Below are 16,591 nucleotides of genomic sequence, written 5' to 3'. Positions count from 1 at the left end.
AGAGGGAAAGGCACTTTCAGGGAGAGTATCCCTGGAGTGTATGGAAGCCAGAGGGAGCACAATTCTTTCTCATGACATTGCTATTCTTAATTTTTTCCCCCTGCACTCATGGCATGCGAAGTTCCCAGGCCAGGGGTTAAATCTGTGCCACAGCAGCAATCCAAGTGGCTGCAGTGACAAGGTTGGATCCCTAGTCCACTGAGCCACCAAGAACTCTGCTGCTCTTAATTTTTAACTGGTTTAGGATTTCATTCTCTGTTGAGTGACCTTAAACCAGCTGTTTAACCTCAGTGATTCTCAGTGTCATCATCTGTGAAGGATAGGTAGCCACCCTTACCTGTGGGAAATGTTGTACATTTGATGATATCACCCTTAGGGTTTTTTTTTTTTTTTTTTTTTCCCCTTAAGGCTGCACCTGTAGCATATGGAAGTTCCTGGGCTAGGGGTCGAACTGGAGCTGCAGTTGCTGGCCTACATCACAGCCATGGCAGCGAGAGATCCTAGCTGCATCTGTGAACCACACACCAAAGCTTGCAGCAACACTGGATTCTTAACCCACTGAGTGAGGCCAAGGATTGAACCCGAATCTTCGTGGAGACCCATCCTCGGGTTCTTAATCCGCTGAGCCAGAGTGAGAACTCCCACCCTCAGTTTTGAATGTAGCTTTGACTCATGTCATCAGCTTTGTTCTCTATCCCTCCTTGTTGCTGTCATCCCCCACCTCACCCCCTCTGCTCCCCTTTATTCTTTGAAGATTTCTGTCCCTGGCCCACTCTCACTCTCTCCATTACTGCTACTATGATAATTCTCAGTGAACTCGGTATCCATGGAGATTATACTTGTATACTCTCTTCTCGATTCCTTCCTCAGAGGCATCTGGACGTTTATCACTGTCCTTCACGTCTCATCTCATCCTACTGCATGGCTTTAAACACCATCTCTATGATGATCATTCCTAAATTTATATTTCCAGCCTATCTTTCTCCCTGAACTACAGGTTCCTATGTCCAATTGTCTATTCAGCATCAACATTTTGGTGTCTAATTAATATCTTGAGCTTGATATGCCATAATCTGACTCCCTAAGGGTCTCTCCCAATGCTCCTCTTCCGTAGCTTTTCTCACCTCTGCTCATGGAGATTCATCCTCTATTTGCTTAGGCAAAAATCTTGCGTTGACTTATCTTCATCTTGCAATCAGCATATTCCGTTGTCTCTACCTTCAAAAATGTGTCCTGAAACTGTCAATTTATTGCTATCTTCAGGGCTACCACTCTGGTCTGATGCAAGCCATCTTCATCTTTCACTGGAATTACTGACATTTTCTCTTGGTTCAGCCCTTATCCTTCTTCAGTGCATCCTTTTTTTTTTTTTTTGGCTGAACCCATGGGATGTGGAAATTCCTGGGCCAGGTATCAAGCTCACACTATTGCAGTGACTTGAGCCACAGTGGTGACAATACCAGATCTTTAACTGCTGGGCCACCAGGGAACTCCGTGACCTGGAGCTGTGCAGTTCCTCTATCAGCACGTCTCGAGAAAGATGTCACTTGGAGTGTAAAGTAGCCCTAGATTTGCTCCAGGGTATAAGAGAGCTGCACTGCCTTTTTTTTTTTTTTTCCTGATTACAAATGTGATTCCTGCTCATTGTATAAACGCTGCAAATACAAAAAGTGTAAACATTTTTTAAAAATCCCCCTACCCAGACTCAACTTCTTTCTATGTTTTGGGGTATTCCTTGCAGACCTTTTAAAAAGTTAGTTCAACATAGATCTAAAGATAATTTACATCTTTTTTATGTAGACCAAAACATCTGTAAAAATGACAGTGTCACAGTGACAGGAGGGTACAGTGGAACCACAGTCAACTTCCCGAGGCTGTGGCATATGGAAACTCCCAGGTTAGGGGTTGATTGGGAGCTGCAGCTGCTGCCCTCACCACAGCCACGGCAACGAGGGATCTGAGTGTCATTGTCGACCTACACCACAGCACACAGCAAGGCTGGATCCGTAACTCACTGAGGAGGCCAGGGATCGAAACTGCATCCTCGTGGATACTAGTTGGGTTTGTTACTGCTGAGCCACGACAGAAACTCCTGAGGCTCTTGAAAACTGTCTACTAAGATCAGCTCTTGTATTTTTAATTTTTTGGCCAATAATGACCGATAATATTTTGATGCTCTCTTAAACAGGGACCATCTGGTGGTTATATTCCAAACTCTATGTTTTTTTGACACTTTGGAGATTTTTAAAACCCACATATGTTAGTTTGGATTGAATGTTGGAAGACATTTGGGGAAAAGTTCTCTCTCTCCTTAGAATATGGAACGAGGCGGTGTGGTGTTATCACTGGCAGGTTATGTTGTGATGAGGTTTGGGGACAAAGTGGGTACTCTCTGGTGTCTTTAGCACTTTTTGGCTCCCACTGGTCACTGACAGCAGTGTGGCAGGCTCAGAGACTTGCCACACATCTGAGATCATGTTGAGTGAATGGCAAGTATATAGATTTTCCTCCTTTACAGTATCTGTGTATGCATGGACCTTCGTGTGCATGTGTTTGTGCCTCACACTAAGGAAGAGAAGGTCATGCATTTGATGACTTCTTATATTTAAACGGCCCCAAACTGCTACGTACCCTAGCCCTGTCATTGCCCACTAGCCTACCCAGAAAACTCTGGGGATCTCATCCTGACACATGTGATCATTTGTTTATGCACGTCTCTTGGTGTATATATGTGTTTATAATTGTATAGTTATATGTATGTTTGTGTCTCATTTTTGTTTGGGAGTCCATAGCTCATGAATAGGTTTAGAGGACCTCAAAACCAAATTATACCTATTCATTTAGTAAATGGATTCACTTTCCCAGACTTTATGCTAATGGAGGAGAACAACTGCAAAGACAGGCCAAGATATGGGTAAGATGAAACACTGAAAAATTAAAAAGTCATTTCACTTTGGCTTTGAAATGTAGTTTATCACTATTTTTGAGCAAACTCACCACATCAGGCCAAGGTTTGGTTTTTTTCCCCCAGCATATCTGGATATCTCTTAGCTCAATGTGTTTCAACTTCCCGCAACTCTACCTGTCTAAGTCTTTTTAACCCTGGGGTTTTTTTCTAGGCCTATTTCAGAATTCACATGTGATTACTTTGGCGTATTTGTTCCTTTATTATTTAAAGGAGATTTACAGTGGATTTCTAATTTCCAAGCAAAATCCTAGGCTGTAAGAACCATAAACCGAGAGGAGAGGTGACATAGTTTGACTGAGCCCAAAAGCCTCCAAGATTCTACTTCAAAAGTTGAAGGGTTTGTCTCCCTGCAAAATCCATTCTCTTTTCTTGAATTTCCTGTGCACAGCACATTCTGAAGGACCTTGACCTAGATTTTCCCATGGGGAAGCAGCTCTCTGGATGTGGTTACATCTAGGGCAGCTGCCAAAGGCATGCAGCTGGGACATAGGCAGCAAGATGGGAGTAGCAGGTGCTGTTTGCATTTCCTCGGTTGATAAGTTGCATTTTATAAATGTTGCTCCACTGGAGGGATGTGTGTGTGAGGGATAATTATAAGAATCTAGGACAGATACCAAGTACTATGTGTCTCTGTCTTGTAGCATCTGGCACATTGGGTGCTTGATAGTTGTCATTTATGTGGTTGATTGACCTCCACTCCTCCCGCACCAGACTCCCATCCTCTACTTCTCCCGAGTGACTCATGCTCATCCCCCCTAATTCTGCTCCACATTCTCAGTCTCTAGCTCCATCCTTCTCCTCACCAGCAACTTTAAAGTTTGAATGAGGTGTTCCTTCTTCTTCTTCTTCTTTTTTTTTTTTTTTTGCCTTTTCTAGTGCCGCTCCCCGTGGCATATGGAGGTTCCCAGGCTAGGGGTCTAATTGAAGCTGTAGCCACCAGCCTATGCCAGAGCCACAGCAACGCAGGATCGAGCCGCATCTGCAACCTACACCATAGCTCACAGCAACACTGGGTCCTTAACCCACTGAGCAAGGCCAGGGATCGAACCCCAAACCTCAAACGCAACCTCAAACCACAAACCTAGTCGGATTCGTTAACCACTGCGCCATAACGGGAACTCCCGAGGTGTTCCTTCTTTGAGCTTCCCTAAGACCTTCTACTTATACCTATCATAGCCTAATCATTATCCATTTATTTTGTTTTCTTTTCTTATTTTTTATTTTTTGCTTTTTAGGGCTGCAACCATGGCATATGGAAGTTCCCAGGCTATGGGTTGAATCAGAGCCACAGCTGCCAGCCTACACCACAGACATGGCAACTCAGGATCCAAGCAGCGTCTGTGACCTACACTGCAGCTCATGGCAATGGTGCATCCTTAACCCACTGAGTGAGGTCAGGGATTGAACCGCATCCCCATGGATCCTAGTTGGGTCTTTAACCGCTGAGCCATGAAGGGAACTCCTTATTTTATTTGTTTTGGATTGAGGTATAATTGACATATAATATTGCATTAGTTTTAGGTGTACCACATAATGATTTGATATATGTATATATTATAAAATGATTAATATATATTTAGTTAACATCCATCACCACACATTTACACATTTTTTTCCTTCTGCTGAGAACTTTTGATTCACTTTCTTAACTTTTAAATATACAATAGTATCGTATAGAAATACAATAATAAAGTATCATATAGAAAACTCTAGTTTTCTGAACATAGTTATAACAGCTGTTTTGAAGTCTCTGTTACATCTAACATCAGGAGACAGTTTATACTGATTGTTCTTTTCTTATACCTTGATCACAATTTCCTCTTTCTTTGCATAACTCATCATTTTTTGTTGAATTACTGGATATTTTAGATGATGTAACAAATGTGGCTTTTTTTTTTTTTTTTTCCCAAATGTGGCTTTTGATTGCCCTTATTCTTTGGGATCTCTTTTCCTACCTGTTAGCCAGAGTTTTACAATTTTTTTTTTTTTTTTTTTTTTTTTTTTTTTTTTTTTTTTTTTTTTTTTTTTTTTTTTTTTTTTTTTTTTTTTTTTTTTTTTTAGCCAGATTTTTCATTTTTGTTTTTATTTTTAAGACTTGTTTCTTCGAGGTCTCCCCCAGATCAATAGAGTTTACTTATCAATATAAAGCTAACGATTGGTTAAAGGTTGTGCTTAAACACGTTGAGCCGTTAAGTCTTCCATCCTTGATCAATGGCTCTGTGTGGCGTGGAGAATGCATTCAAAGTTCATGCACCTTGTCCACCTGTCTGGACTTTAACTTCTTGTGTTTGTGAGGCCTCGTGTTCAGCCCCAGATGAGTATCTTCCTCGTGTGGGTAGCCTCGTGCAAGTGCACAGCCTTCAGATCATGAGGGACGTGTAGGATCTTATGGAGCCTGCTTTAGGTGTCTTGTCCCCTGGAACTCTCTATTAAATTTCTGGCTGGGGTGCAGAATTGTCACTTTCTTCAATAGTATGTAGATTTTTAGGCTAGATGAGAAAATAGTCTTCCCGGATTACTGGTTGAGGAGACTGCTATTATTCCCTGGGCAACTCCCTGGGCACAGAATTTTCTCTGTTCTGCTCCAAATAAAGTCAGCCCTCTCCCCGCTGATCTTCATGGCCTGCTCCTTCTCTGGCAGGACTTTGGGTCAAGAGACCTGGGTGGGTGATCGGAGCAGCTCCAGGTTAAAACTGACAGAGACCTTCACGGTTCTTGCCAAGGTTTAGGAAGTATTCTTGAATAAATACTTCTCAGAGTTCCTGTTGTGGGTCAGTGGGTTAAGAACCCAACTAGTATACATGAGGATGTGGGTTTGACCCCTGGCCTTGTTCAGTGGGTTAAGGATCTGGCATTGCTGCAAGCTGCAGTGTAGGTCGCAGATGTAGCTTGGATCTGGTGTTGCTGTGGCTGTGGTGTAGGCCAGCAGTTGCAGCTCCCATTTGACTACTAGCCTGGGACCTTCCATATGTCACAGGTGCAGCCCCAAAAAGAAAGAAAAAAAAAACAAAAACTTTTCAAATTGTTGGACCCATTTGGTCAGTTTCTGGACTCCTTGCATGGTTGTTTTTGACAAATTTGCCCAAGTCTTGGTTGTTGTTGGTAAGACTATTTGCTGAATGTCTGCCTTACTTGGACAGTTTCGAAGTTCCCCCCATTTCACCCTCCCTAACCCCCAGATAATTATGAATCGAACAGAATCAGGAAATTAAACCAAAACCAAGTAGAAATAACTTTCTAGTTGTTTTCTTTCCTTATTGTCCGAGTTTCTAGCGAGAAGCCAGATCATGGAGTTTGAAGTAACCGTGGACACCTTGAACGTGGGTAGCCATTTTTCCTTTACTTTTTCAAGTGCTCCATTTGTCAAATATTTATTAAGTAGCTTTGAAATCATATTAACAGACTTACTAAGTGTGTCTTGTTTCCGCCATTTTCCAGATGAGGAAGAAGGCTTAGAGATGTGCGATCTGCTCAACGGGTCAACATTAGTGCCAGTACTAAGTCCATTTCCGCTCATCTCTCACCCTGGCCTCTGCTTTCCCCAATAGGTGACACGCATGTAACCTTACCCTACACAGAGGAGGCTCCGTGAGAAGCAGGGACTTCTTTCCCCAGCCTGGCCAGCCGGGACGAGGTCTCCGGGGCGGCTTCTGACAAGGTTTTCTACTGTGCACCTCAGAGGGCAAAGGACTGATCCTCTGCACTGCCCTCCACTACCCTGGCAACCCCTTTCTCCTCCAGACCTGCGCAACCTTACCGGTGCCTGCGAGGCGGCAAGGACTTCAGCCACCGCTCCAGCTTGAACCTCCACAAGGGCAGCCCCTTTCCAGTGTTCGAAGTGCAATCAGCGCCTGAGCGGGAGCTCAGGCCTGACGCTCTACCAGCAGCGCACACACTGGAAGGAGCGGCCCCGCCTGTGGCCCCAGCGCCGCCGCGGCTTCGGCACAGCTCGTTGCTGCTCGTGCTCTCGCCAGGCCCGCGGGCCAGCGCTCCAACCGCGGCCGGGCCGCGAGTGAGGCACGCGTTTCGGTCCTGGCAAGGGCCTGGTCAAGCCCGGGCACTCCCACATGGGCCGGAAGCCGTACAAGTGTGGGGACCGCACCAAGTGTTTCAGCCACCGCGCCAACCTCATTCGGTCCCGTGGGTCCACGTGGGTACTGGTGGCGGGACTGCGGCCTGGTTTCCGGCGGAACTCGCGCCTCATCACCACCAGAGGGCGCACGCGGACGAGCGCCTCTGCGCTTGGGGGCGGGGCTTGGCGTGGGGGATTTAGTGACGAGAGCTTCCGGAGAGGATCCCATCTCCTCAGGCACCTCAGGGCCCATACGAGCGAGCAGCCCTATGACTGCGGCGTGGACAGCAGAGTCTTCAATCGTAAGACCGACGTCATCACGCAGAGAGCAACAGACAGCTAGTCCCTGGATGCTTGGGTCCTCGGAATGAGCTGGGAGCAGGTGTGGAGCAGGAGAATGGTAGGTGGTGTGGGGTTGGGTGAACCCTCTTCGTAGAGTATTCTCATCTACTGACCTCATCTTATTTTCTAGAGTTTTTATTCCCACCTGTTATTCACTTATTGGCGCCCTTGGTCTACCTCACAGGAAATGTTAACGAGGGAAAAAAAGGTGGCCCCCTTTTGAAGTAGCCCCCTCTTCATGTTTCCACGGCCACCCCCCACCCCATGACCTTCTGAGCCCTGCAGCTCAACTCTTCTCATTTGCAGCAGCCCATCAACTTGCTTTGTCCTCCCTGCACCCAAATCTTCAGTTTTCGATTGAGGGGCCCCAGACTTCTAAATTTCCACGCCATGGGGGATGGCGTTTTCTTTAGAATTTCACTCTGCTTTTTCTCACTGGTGGAATTTCCTGCTTAGGTTAAAACCTAGGCCTAGGTTAAACGTAAACATCAGGGCAGATATGTTGGGAGTCCGGGTAACCAGAAATTAAAACAACAACGACAACAACAATAATTTTTGTCCGTCATGGAACTCAAAACTCGAGGTAGAAGTCAAACACAAGGGTGATTGTGGTGGAAGGTGTTAATGGCTTCCTCTCACCCCTGACTGTTTCCTGGTTGGAGAGGTGTCAGAGGTGATATGAAGTGGGTGGAAATACCCTTCGTTGCTCAGTCCCCCACCTGGAAAATCGAACTTTCTGGAGGAAAAAGTTATTACCGGATTTCACTGGACCCACCTCTTGGACATTGGTGCTTCCCGTGTTTTCTTGTGTACTGACTGTTCCCTTCCATACTGCCTTTTCCCTGGAAGAAGAAAGTTATTTTTAAACTATGGGTGAGAGCCAGCATTTCTCTTTCTCCATGATTTATTTGAACCAGCCCTACTTTCCTGTGCTGTCTTTGGGAACTGGTTTAAAAGCTGTTGTTGACAAATACGTTTATTTTGGTTTTCTAATTCTCCTGAACTTTTCAGGAGCCTAGCAAGTTCTGGGCAGAGGCCTTTTCCTATATAACCATGCTGATACACGGCACTTTAAAATAAAAATCAGTATTGTTATGCCACCGCGTGGCCAGAACGGAGAACTGCATCATCAGTATTCCTGAGGGCAAGCCTGTTATCCTGAAATCCTGTTAACAACTATTGCTTGAGCTAAGGTCTAGGATAGTAGTTTTAGACTTTAAGTTGGTTTTTAAAAATCACAGAATTTCCGACTCAATATATCTGGGAATTTACATTTCTAAGGTCGTGTGTGATGCTGTTGCTACTAATTGGGGGGATTGCGCTTTGAGAACCACTGTCATAGGATAATGGAAAGCTAATACTTTCGAGCACCCAGCTCAAAGGGTGCTGGTTCCCACCCTTAAACCAAATGAAAGCTGATAAGTGTGTTCCAGTCTATGCAAACTGTATTGAAAAGAGATGGGGATAGTCTGTTCCATGTAGCTGACCACAAGGGGACGCTCTAGAAAATTGTCTGTTGCCTCCTTAGGTCATCTGGAAAAGCTCAGAGAAGTGCTAGAGAATGAGAGCCCAGCTGAGGTCTGGCTCACCCAAGAGAAGCAGTATTGTTGACTAGGGCACAATTGGGTCATGGACAAAGTTGAACTTAGCCTTATTTCCACCTCTCTGGACGCTTCCTTTTTGCTTTGACCTCTCCACCTGTCTGGGTTCCATGTCCTGTGGGGTCTTGCACCTAGAACTTTCCCTTAAGCTGCATATGGTAAATGGTTCGGGTAATGCACCTTTTCAGAAATTCCTGAAGTAAAACATAATCTGCGGTTCACAGGGAAGGGCTGTTATGAGTCTTTAAGAGTCCAGTTTCAGAGCCTTGTCAGGCAGTGGTGTTAAAGTTTTTAGTGCATGTGCCTGATTTGCAAGCCCACCATGATATATTGGGGACTGGCTCCTAATAACACCATAGATGCTGATGAGACTTTCCCCAGATGCGAAGCTGACAGCCTGTGTGAGACACTGTAACCTCAGATGATGTTTTCTCAGCTCCCAGATATGATGAACATCCATCACAAGAGAGAAGGCACACTGAATTTGGGGAGCAGGTGTCATTTGGTTTTGGTTCCTCAACCTTGGGCTAAGGTGGATGTTGGCCACCCAAAAATCCCTCCCTGTGGGATTTTTTAGCCTTGTCAGGCAGTGATTCCCTTGATTCCCTCGTGTGTGATGCAGTGGATCCCGATGGAATCCAGTGGATTCCCTGTGGGATTTTTTCCTTCTTTCCCGATAAGCACATGCATGTCCGCTCTCTTGTGGAAATCTGTATATGAATAAATAGAAACCTGTTTGCTTGACTTCTTTTAGATCCGGGGTCATAATTCTGAATTTAGAAACTTGCTGTCTGTTTTGAGTGGTATTTGTTGTGGCAACCAAGTGAACAAGCTTATATTTGGCACGATTAATATAGTTCAAGATCCCGTGGTAGCAATAGTGGCGAGGGAACATTGACCATGATCTTCTTTCAGTTTCTTTGTGGGAGAAGCAGTCACAAGAAACAGAAAGTCCCTGGGGAAATAGGCATGGAACAGCAGAACTCGAACCTGACATGGAGCTTGTTTGGTTTAGCCCTGCTGTTTCTTGATGATGAATTTGAAAACCAGAGAGATAATGAAAAGAGTTTGCACTAGGTCATGGAAATCTTTAGTAGTGAGTGAGGGAGGAGATGTTAACCAGGTCTTCAGTCTTAGTCTAGGATTTTCCTTTCAACTACCTCCCCCTGCTGGTGTTTGTATGCCATGACTCTAGATCTTGTTCCAGAAAGGCTTTAACAAGCCTTACATATTATGCACAAAATAAGGATGAGGTAGACTGGACAAAGAAAACTGTAGAAGGAGTTCCTGTTGTGGCACAGTGGAAACGAATCTGACTAGGAACCATGAGGTTGCGAGTTCGATCCCTGGCCTGTCCAGTGGGTTAAGGATCCAGCGTTGCTGTGGCTGTGGCATAGGCTGGCAGCTACAGTTCTGATTAGACCCCTAGCCTGGGAACCTCCATATACCATGGGTGCAGTCCTCAAAAGACCAAAGACAAAAAAAATAAAATAAAATTGTAGAATAGAAAAAAGTGGGTAAAGTCAGATACCAGATGTGTACTTCAAAAGTTCACTGTGAGGGAATGTACATTTCTTAGAAATTAGTTACACAGTTGGCTTTAAGTTTACTAATTGTCACACAAACAGGGAAAAGTGATTACTTAGTTTCACAAAAACTTGAACATACACTTTCCATATAATCCAGCTATTCTGCACCCAGATATTTACTTAAGAGAAATCAAAGCATACAAAGTCTTGCTCACACATGTTCACAGCAACTTTACTTGTGATAACTAGAAACTGGGAAGCAATACAAATTTCTATCAGTAGGTTAAGGGATAAACTGATTGTCTTATGACCATATAGTGGAATAATACTCAGCAATAAAAAAGAAAGAGCTATGGATAAACATAACATGGGTGACCGTCAAAATAATTGTGTTTTGTGTTTTGTGATTGAAAGAAGTCAGATGGAAAAGAGTACATACTTTATGATTCCATTTATACAAAACTCTTGGAAAGGCAACATAGCCACAGAAAGCTGAGCAGAGGTTGCTTGAGAATGGGGAGTGCAGGGAGGGGTGGAAGGGAGAAATTGCAACGAGGCATGAGGAAGCCTTTGAAGAGCTTGGGTATGTTCATGTCATACTGTGGTGATGGTTTCACAGGTATGTATATACTTCAAAACATATCAAATTATACTCTTAAATATGTGCAATTTATTATACATTAGTTATACTCACAAAGTTAATAGAAATAGTTATTGCTTATATGAGAGAAGTATAGTTAATCTTAGCACTGAGATATGAGAGGAACATTCCTCAGAGGGTTTCATAATGATTACTTTATGCAGTCTTCCCCAGTGTAAACCGGCAGTGGAACACCAAAGCACCATTTGGCAAGAACAATTCTATGAAGGATTGGGGGTAGACAGAGATAATCAGGAGGCAGAAAATAATGCTAAAATGATTTTAAGTGTGCAGTTCTCTCCTGGTCTGCTTTAGTCTGGGGATAAGATTTTAATTATCAGAAGAAAAGCTGGGAGTTCCCATCGTGGCACAGTGGAAACGAATCTGACTAGGAACCATGAGGTTGTGGGTTCTATCCTTGGCCTCACTCAGTGGGTTAGGGATCCGGTGTTGCTATGAGCTGTGGACGCAGTAAGTCACAGACATGGCTTGGATCCCTCGTTACTCTGGCTGTGGCAAAGCCTCTCAGATGTAGCTCTGATCGGACCCTAGCCTGGAAAACTCCATATGCTGCTGGTGTGGGCTTAAAAGGCAAAAACAAACAAACAAACAAACAAAAAACAACCCCAAAACACTCATAGAAGAAAAGCTGTATTACCATTCCTTTGGACAACACTTTCTAAACATCGTCCCTCCCAAATGAGGTCTTGGTAACCACTAAGAAACAATAGTTTCGAGGTTTTACTCATTGATGAGTACACAGACTGTAGGGTTAAATTAGGGACTGGGTTGAATTCCTGAAAATTGAGGGGCTAGCTATTCCAAGACCCCAGGGAGGGCCATTCCGTTCCTCTGAGGGGAAGGGGGCGAGGGAGTAACTGTTTATTGTCCTCTCACTCGCGTTTTGAATATCCCCTACTTCGCATTGTCCCCTGACAGTTTCAAGGGAATGAGCACATTTCCTCACCCACATAGAAAGCACTATCTGCGCAAGGTCAGCTCCTTGTATTTCCCTGGGAGAGTGGGCCCTTGGAAGGCCTTCAGTAAATGCCTGTGAAACTGATTAAGTGTGGGAATAAGAAAGAGAGTGTGGATTATATTTTTAATGGTTAGTGAATACTCGCCCCCCTCCCTGGGACATCTTTTCTGATTGTTTCATCTCATCTCACTTCTTTGTGCTGCCTGTCTCTGGCTCTTCTGTACTTTGCTGTTATATCTGCTCTACAGTGTCCTGGTTGTCTTTGGTTTAAGTCTGTGCTGGGTAGCAGTTTCTGGTACTAGGGTGTGTGGAGTCTCTTCCTCCATTCTCCTTTGGCCCAGTGGTCCCAACATCACTGACACTCCAAGGATACCCTTCTCTCCCCCAGCAAAGGTGCCCAGTGTAGATGGATATTATCCTCTGTGATGTTCTGTGCGGTCTCCAAGAAATATGGTGACACTATTATATGTGAGATGTTAAGCTTGGCTATTCAACAAGTCTGTAAATCCTCAAAAACCTCTAAAGAAATAGACTCCATTATTATGCAGAATTTATGGATAAATAGATTAAGGCTCAAAGTGACTATAAAATTCTCCTGTTATCACACAGGTAATCAGTTGGAAGAATTATGATCTTAAATTATAGTCTGACATTATAATCTATTTTCTTAACCACTGTGTCATACTAATTCCCACAAGAACTTACCTTTATTGAAACTTTTTTTGCTGCTCCTGACTTCTTCTTTTTTTTTTGCCTTTTCTAGGGCCACTCCTGTGGCATATGGAGGTTCCCAGGCTAGGGGTCTAATCGGAGCTGTAGCCGCCAACCTACGCCAGGGCCACAGCAACGCAGTATCCGAGCCACATCTGCAATCTACACCACAGCTCACAGCAACGCCGGATCTCAACCCACTGATCGAGGGCAGGGATTGAACCCCCAACCTCATGGTTCCTAGTCAGATTTGTTAACCACTGCGCCACGACGGGAACTCCTGCTCCTGACTTCTTAAGGGTTTTTCTTTTTACCTGACATTGGATTTAACTATGTATAATTGTGTGTGCTCACGTACTTACCAGCAGTGCCACCCAGAAAATAAGTGCCTTACCTAGGATATATAAATGTCAGACAACTTTAGTGGTCATTACTGTGGCTAGAAATTTTATTACCTTTATAACCTGGTGGGGGTGATAGTTTGTAACTTTTCCCTAGTTGTCAACTTGCTCTGATTATAAAGTGAATCCTCCATCTTGAGTTTTTCTTCCTTCTTACAACAGAAAGCAGAAGTGTGTGTGTGTGTGTGTGTGTGTGTGTGTGTGTGTGTGTGTTGATGGAGCCCAAGGAGGGGTTCGGCTCCAGGAGTCCTTCAAAGGTAACTTTGTCTTCTTGACAGGATGCTCTTGACCAAGGTGAGAACTGTGCTTCCTTTCCCTTTGACCTTTGGTGATTTGGGGCTGACTAGGATTGGAAGTCATCATTGTCACCCTTTGTTAAATCCCTGCCAGCCCTGTTTTCTGGATGGTTCTTTTTAGGGCATCCTTGATATCAGAGGCTCTACATGATGGGATTAAGGATGGAGGTGACCATGGTATAGAAGAGGGACAGCAGAGGGTCAGTGGCGGGATTGTAGCTGACCTTGGGGCAGATGTAGATAAAGATGGCAGTGCCGTAGAAGGGGGAGACCACTACCAGTTGGGAGGAGCAGGTGGAAAGACCTTGTGGCTGCTGCTAACAGATGGGATTTGGGAGATAGTAGCCAGGATATGCCTGTAGGAGCCCAGGATGAGGCCTAGGGAGCAGAGGATGATTAAGGCAGGAACCAGGATAATCTGCAGTTCACTGAGAGAGGTGTCTCTGCATACCAGCTGCAGGATGGGCTGGATCTCACAGAAGTATGGGATAGTACTGAGGTCACAGAAGGTCAAGGAGAAGATGAAGGAGGTGTAGCTCAGGCCCACTATTGCTCCACATGCCCAAGCCGACCCAGCTGGGCACAGGCATATCTGGTGGCTCAGCAGCATAGGGTAGTGCAGGGTTTTGAATATGGCAGCATAGTGGTCATAGGCCATGGCTGCCAGGAGACAACACTCTGTGGAACTGAAGAAGAGAAAGAAGAATATCTGGAGAACACAGCCAGAGTGAGGGATATGGCGCTGACCAGTGAGGAGGTGGTGGGCAGCAGGGGGATGGTGACAGACGTATAGCCAGTCTCCAGAGCTGAGAGGACTGGAAGGAAGAAGTACATGGGGGACTGGAGGGTGGCATCAGCTGAGGCCAGCACCACAATGAGGAGGTTGCTGGCCACAGTGAGCACGTAGATGGTGAGAGAGAAAGGAGCAAGCCTTGGAGGTAGCCAGGTGGGAAAAGCTGATGAGAATGAGCTCAATCACCGTGGAGGTATTTGTGGTCATTCTGCTCACATCCCCTCTGACTGAAAGATAAGAGAAATGTCAAAGGGAGTTCCCCTCATGGCTCAGAGGGTTAAGAACCCAACTGGTATCCATGAGGATTCGGGTTTGATCCCTGGCCTCCTCAGTGGGTTAAGGATCAAGCATCACCAAAAGCTGCAGTGCAGGTTGCGGATGCGGCTTGGATCCCGAGCTGCTGTGGCTGTGGCCTAGGCCTACAGCTGCAGCTCTGATTCGACCCCTAACCTGGGAACATCCATATGCCATGAGTGTGGCCATAAAAAGAAAATAAAAAAATAATAAAAAAAAGCCATAGCGAGGGACAGTTGCTACTATGGAAGTGTGAAATGGGCAAAGGTGAGCTCTTGTGGCATCTATTCGAAACCTTGGAACTTCCTTCCTTTTAGAATCTCATCATCTTTGAGGCAGACCTCTGCTCACTCTTGGGTGAATATTGCTCTCTGAGCCTCATTTCCTCACCTCATAAGAACATCTTGAATTCTGTTTTCACTTCAAGGATGAGAGTTGGATCATTCTAGCCTGGTTTGCATTCTTTTCTCCCTTCCCCATCCTTCCCCCAGGGCTTTGGACAAAATTTTCCCTCCCAGCAGATGTTTTCCTGCCTAAAGTCAGATATGTTCCATGTTTAGGGCATGAACAATCCATCCCAATTCGAGAGTGTTTTTTGTCATGTTCTTTTCCCTCTTGAGTCCTTCTACTTCTGTCTTTTTCTTTCCTTCTTTCTCATGTATTTTCTTTCCTTTTTGCTCAACTTTTCTCCTCTGTGACACAATTTTTACCCCTTTCTCCTTTCCCAGCTTCACTTACCAGATCCACTCAATCTGTCTTGATTTTTTTCCATATCACTTTGCCATTAGATAAATTGGGAGCGAAAAAATTGGAAAGATCATCTCTTTAAACTTCCTATAGGCAGTTAAACAGTTTAATTATCCAAAGTAGTGAGGCTCTCTCTAGTTTGTAAAGATAATCAGGAAGGAGATAAGATCTTTCTTGGTTGCTTATTTCTGCATTTTATAGCCTCACAAACTTCATCCCCTTTTACTATAACACATATGCAAAACCCCAAACCACATACATAAACTTCACAAAGCCACACACTAACATATTACACTCCTAAACACAAGCACAGAAAAATAGGCCAATATCCTCAGATTCTAGATTCATCTAAGGTCACAAATAAATCATGTATTGTATACACATACAAATATCATGACAGATAACAATGAATGTGATGACATGGTACTGTACCTAGAAAATCCTAAAGACACTGCAAGAAAACATTTGAGGCTCATCAGTGACTTTGATAAAGCTTCAGGATACAAAATTAATACACAGAAATCAATTGCATTTCTATATACTAACAATGAAAGTACAGAAAGAGAAATTAGGGAAACCATCCTATTTAGCATTGCATCAAAAATAATAAAATATCTAGGAATTAATCTACTTAAAAAGACAAAGGACCTGTATTCTGAAAACTATAAGATGCTGATGAAAGAAATCAAAGATGGCACAAACAGATAGAAATATATACTATGCTCTTGGAATAGAAGAATCAGTATTATCAAAATGACTATACTGCCCAAGGCAATCTACAGGTTCAGTGAAATCCTATGTATTAGCAATGATATTCTTCACAGAACTAGAACAAAATATTTAAAGTTTGTATGGAAACACAAAAGACCCTGTGTAGCCAAAGCACCATTGAAAAGAAAAAATGGAACTGGAGGAATCAGGCTCCCTGACTTCAGACTATGCTTTAAAGCTACAGTCATCAAAACAGTATGGTACTGGCATACAAACAGAAACATAGATTGGAGTTCCCATTGTGGCGCAGCGGAAACAAATCTGACTAGGAACCATGAGGTTATAGGTTCATTTCCTGGCCTTGCTCAGTGGGTTAAGGATCCAGCATTGCTGTGAGCTGTGGTGTAGGTTGCAGATGTGGCTGTGGCACAGGCCCACAACTGAAGCTCCGATTTGACCCCTAGCCTAGGAACCTCCATATGCCATGAGTGTGGCCCTAAGAAACAT

At 44.2% G+C, this 16,591-nt stretch overlaps 1 pseudogene; it reads right to left on the bottom strand.

Moving 5' to 3' along the window:
• On the bottom strand, positions 13,117 to 14,590 carry LOC100516811 (annotated as a pseudogene).

The sequence above is a fragment of the Sus scrofa genome, chromosome 7, assembly GCF_000003025.6.
Source record: "Sus scrofa isolate TJ Tabasco breed Duroc chromosome 7, Sscrofa11.1, whole genome shotgun sequence".
NCBI classification, from domain to species: Eukaryota; Metazoa; Chordata; class Mammalia; order Artiodactyla; family Suidae; genus Sus; species Sus scrofa.
This window is presented reverse-complemented; position numbering and strand designations above follow the sequence as displayed.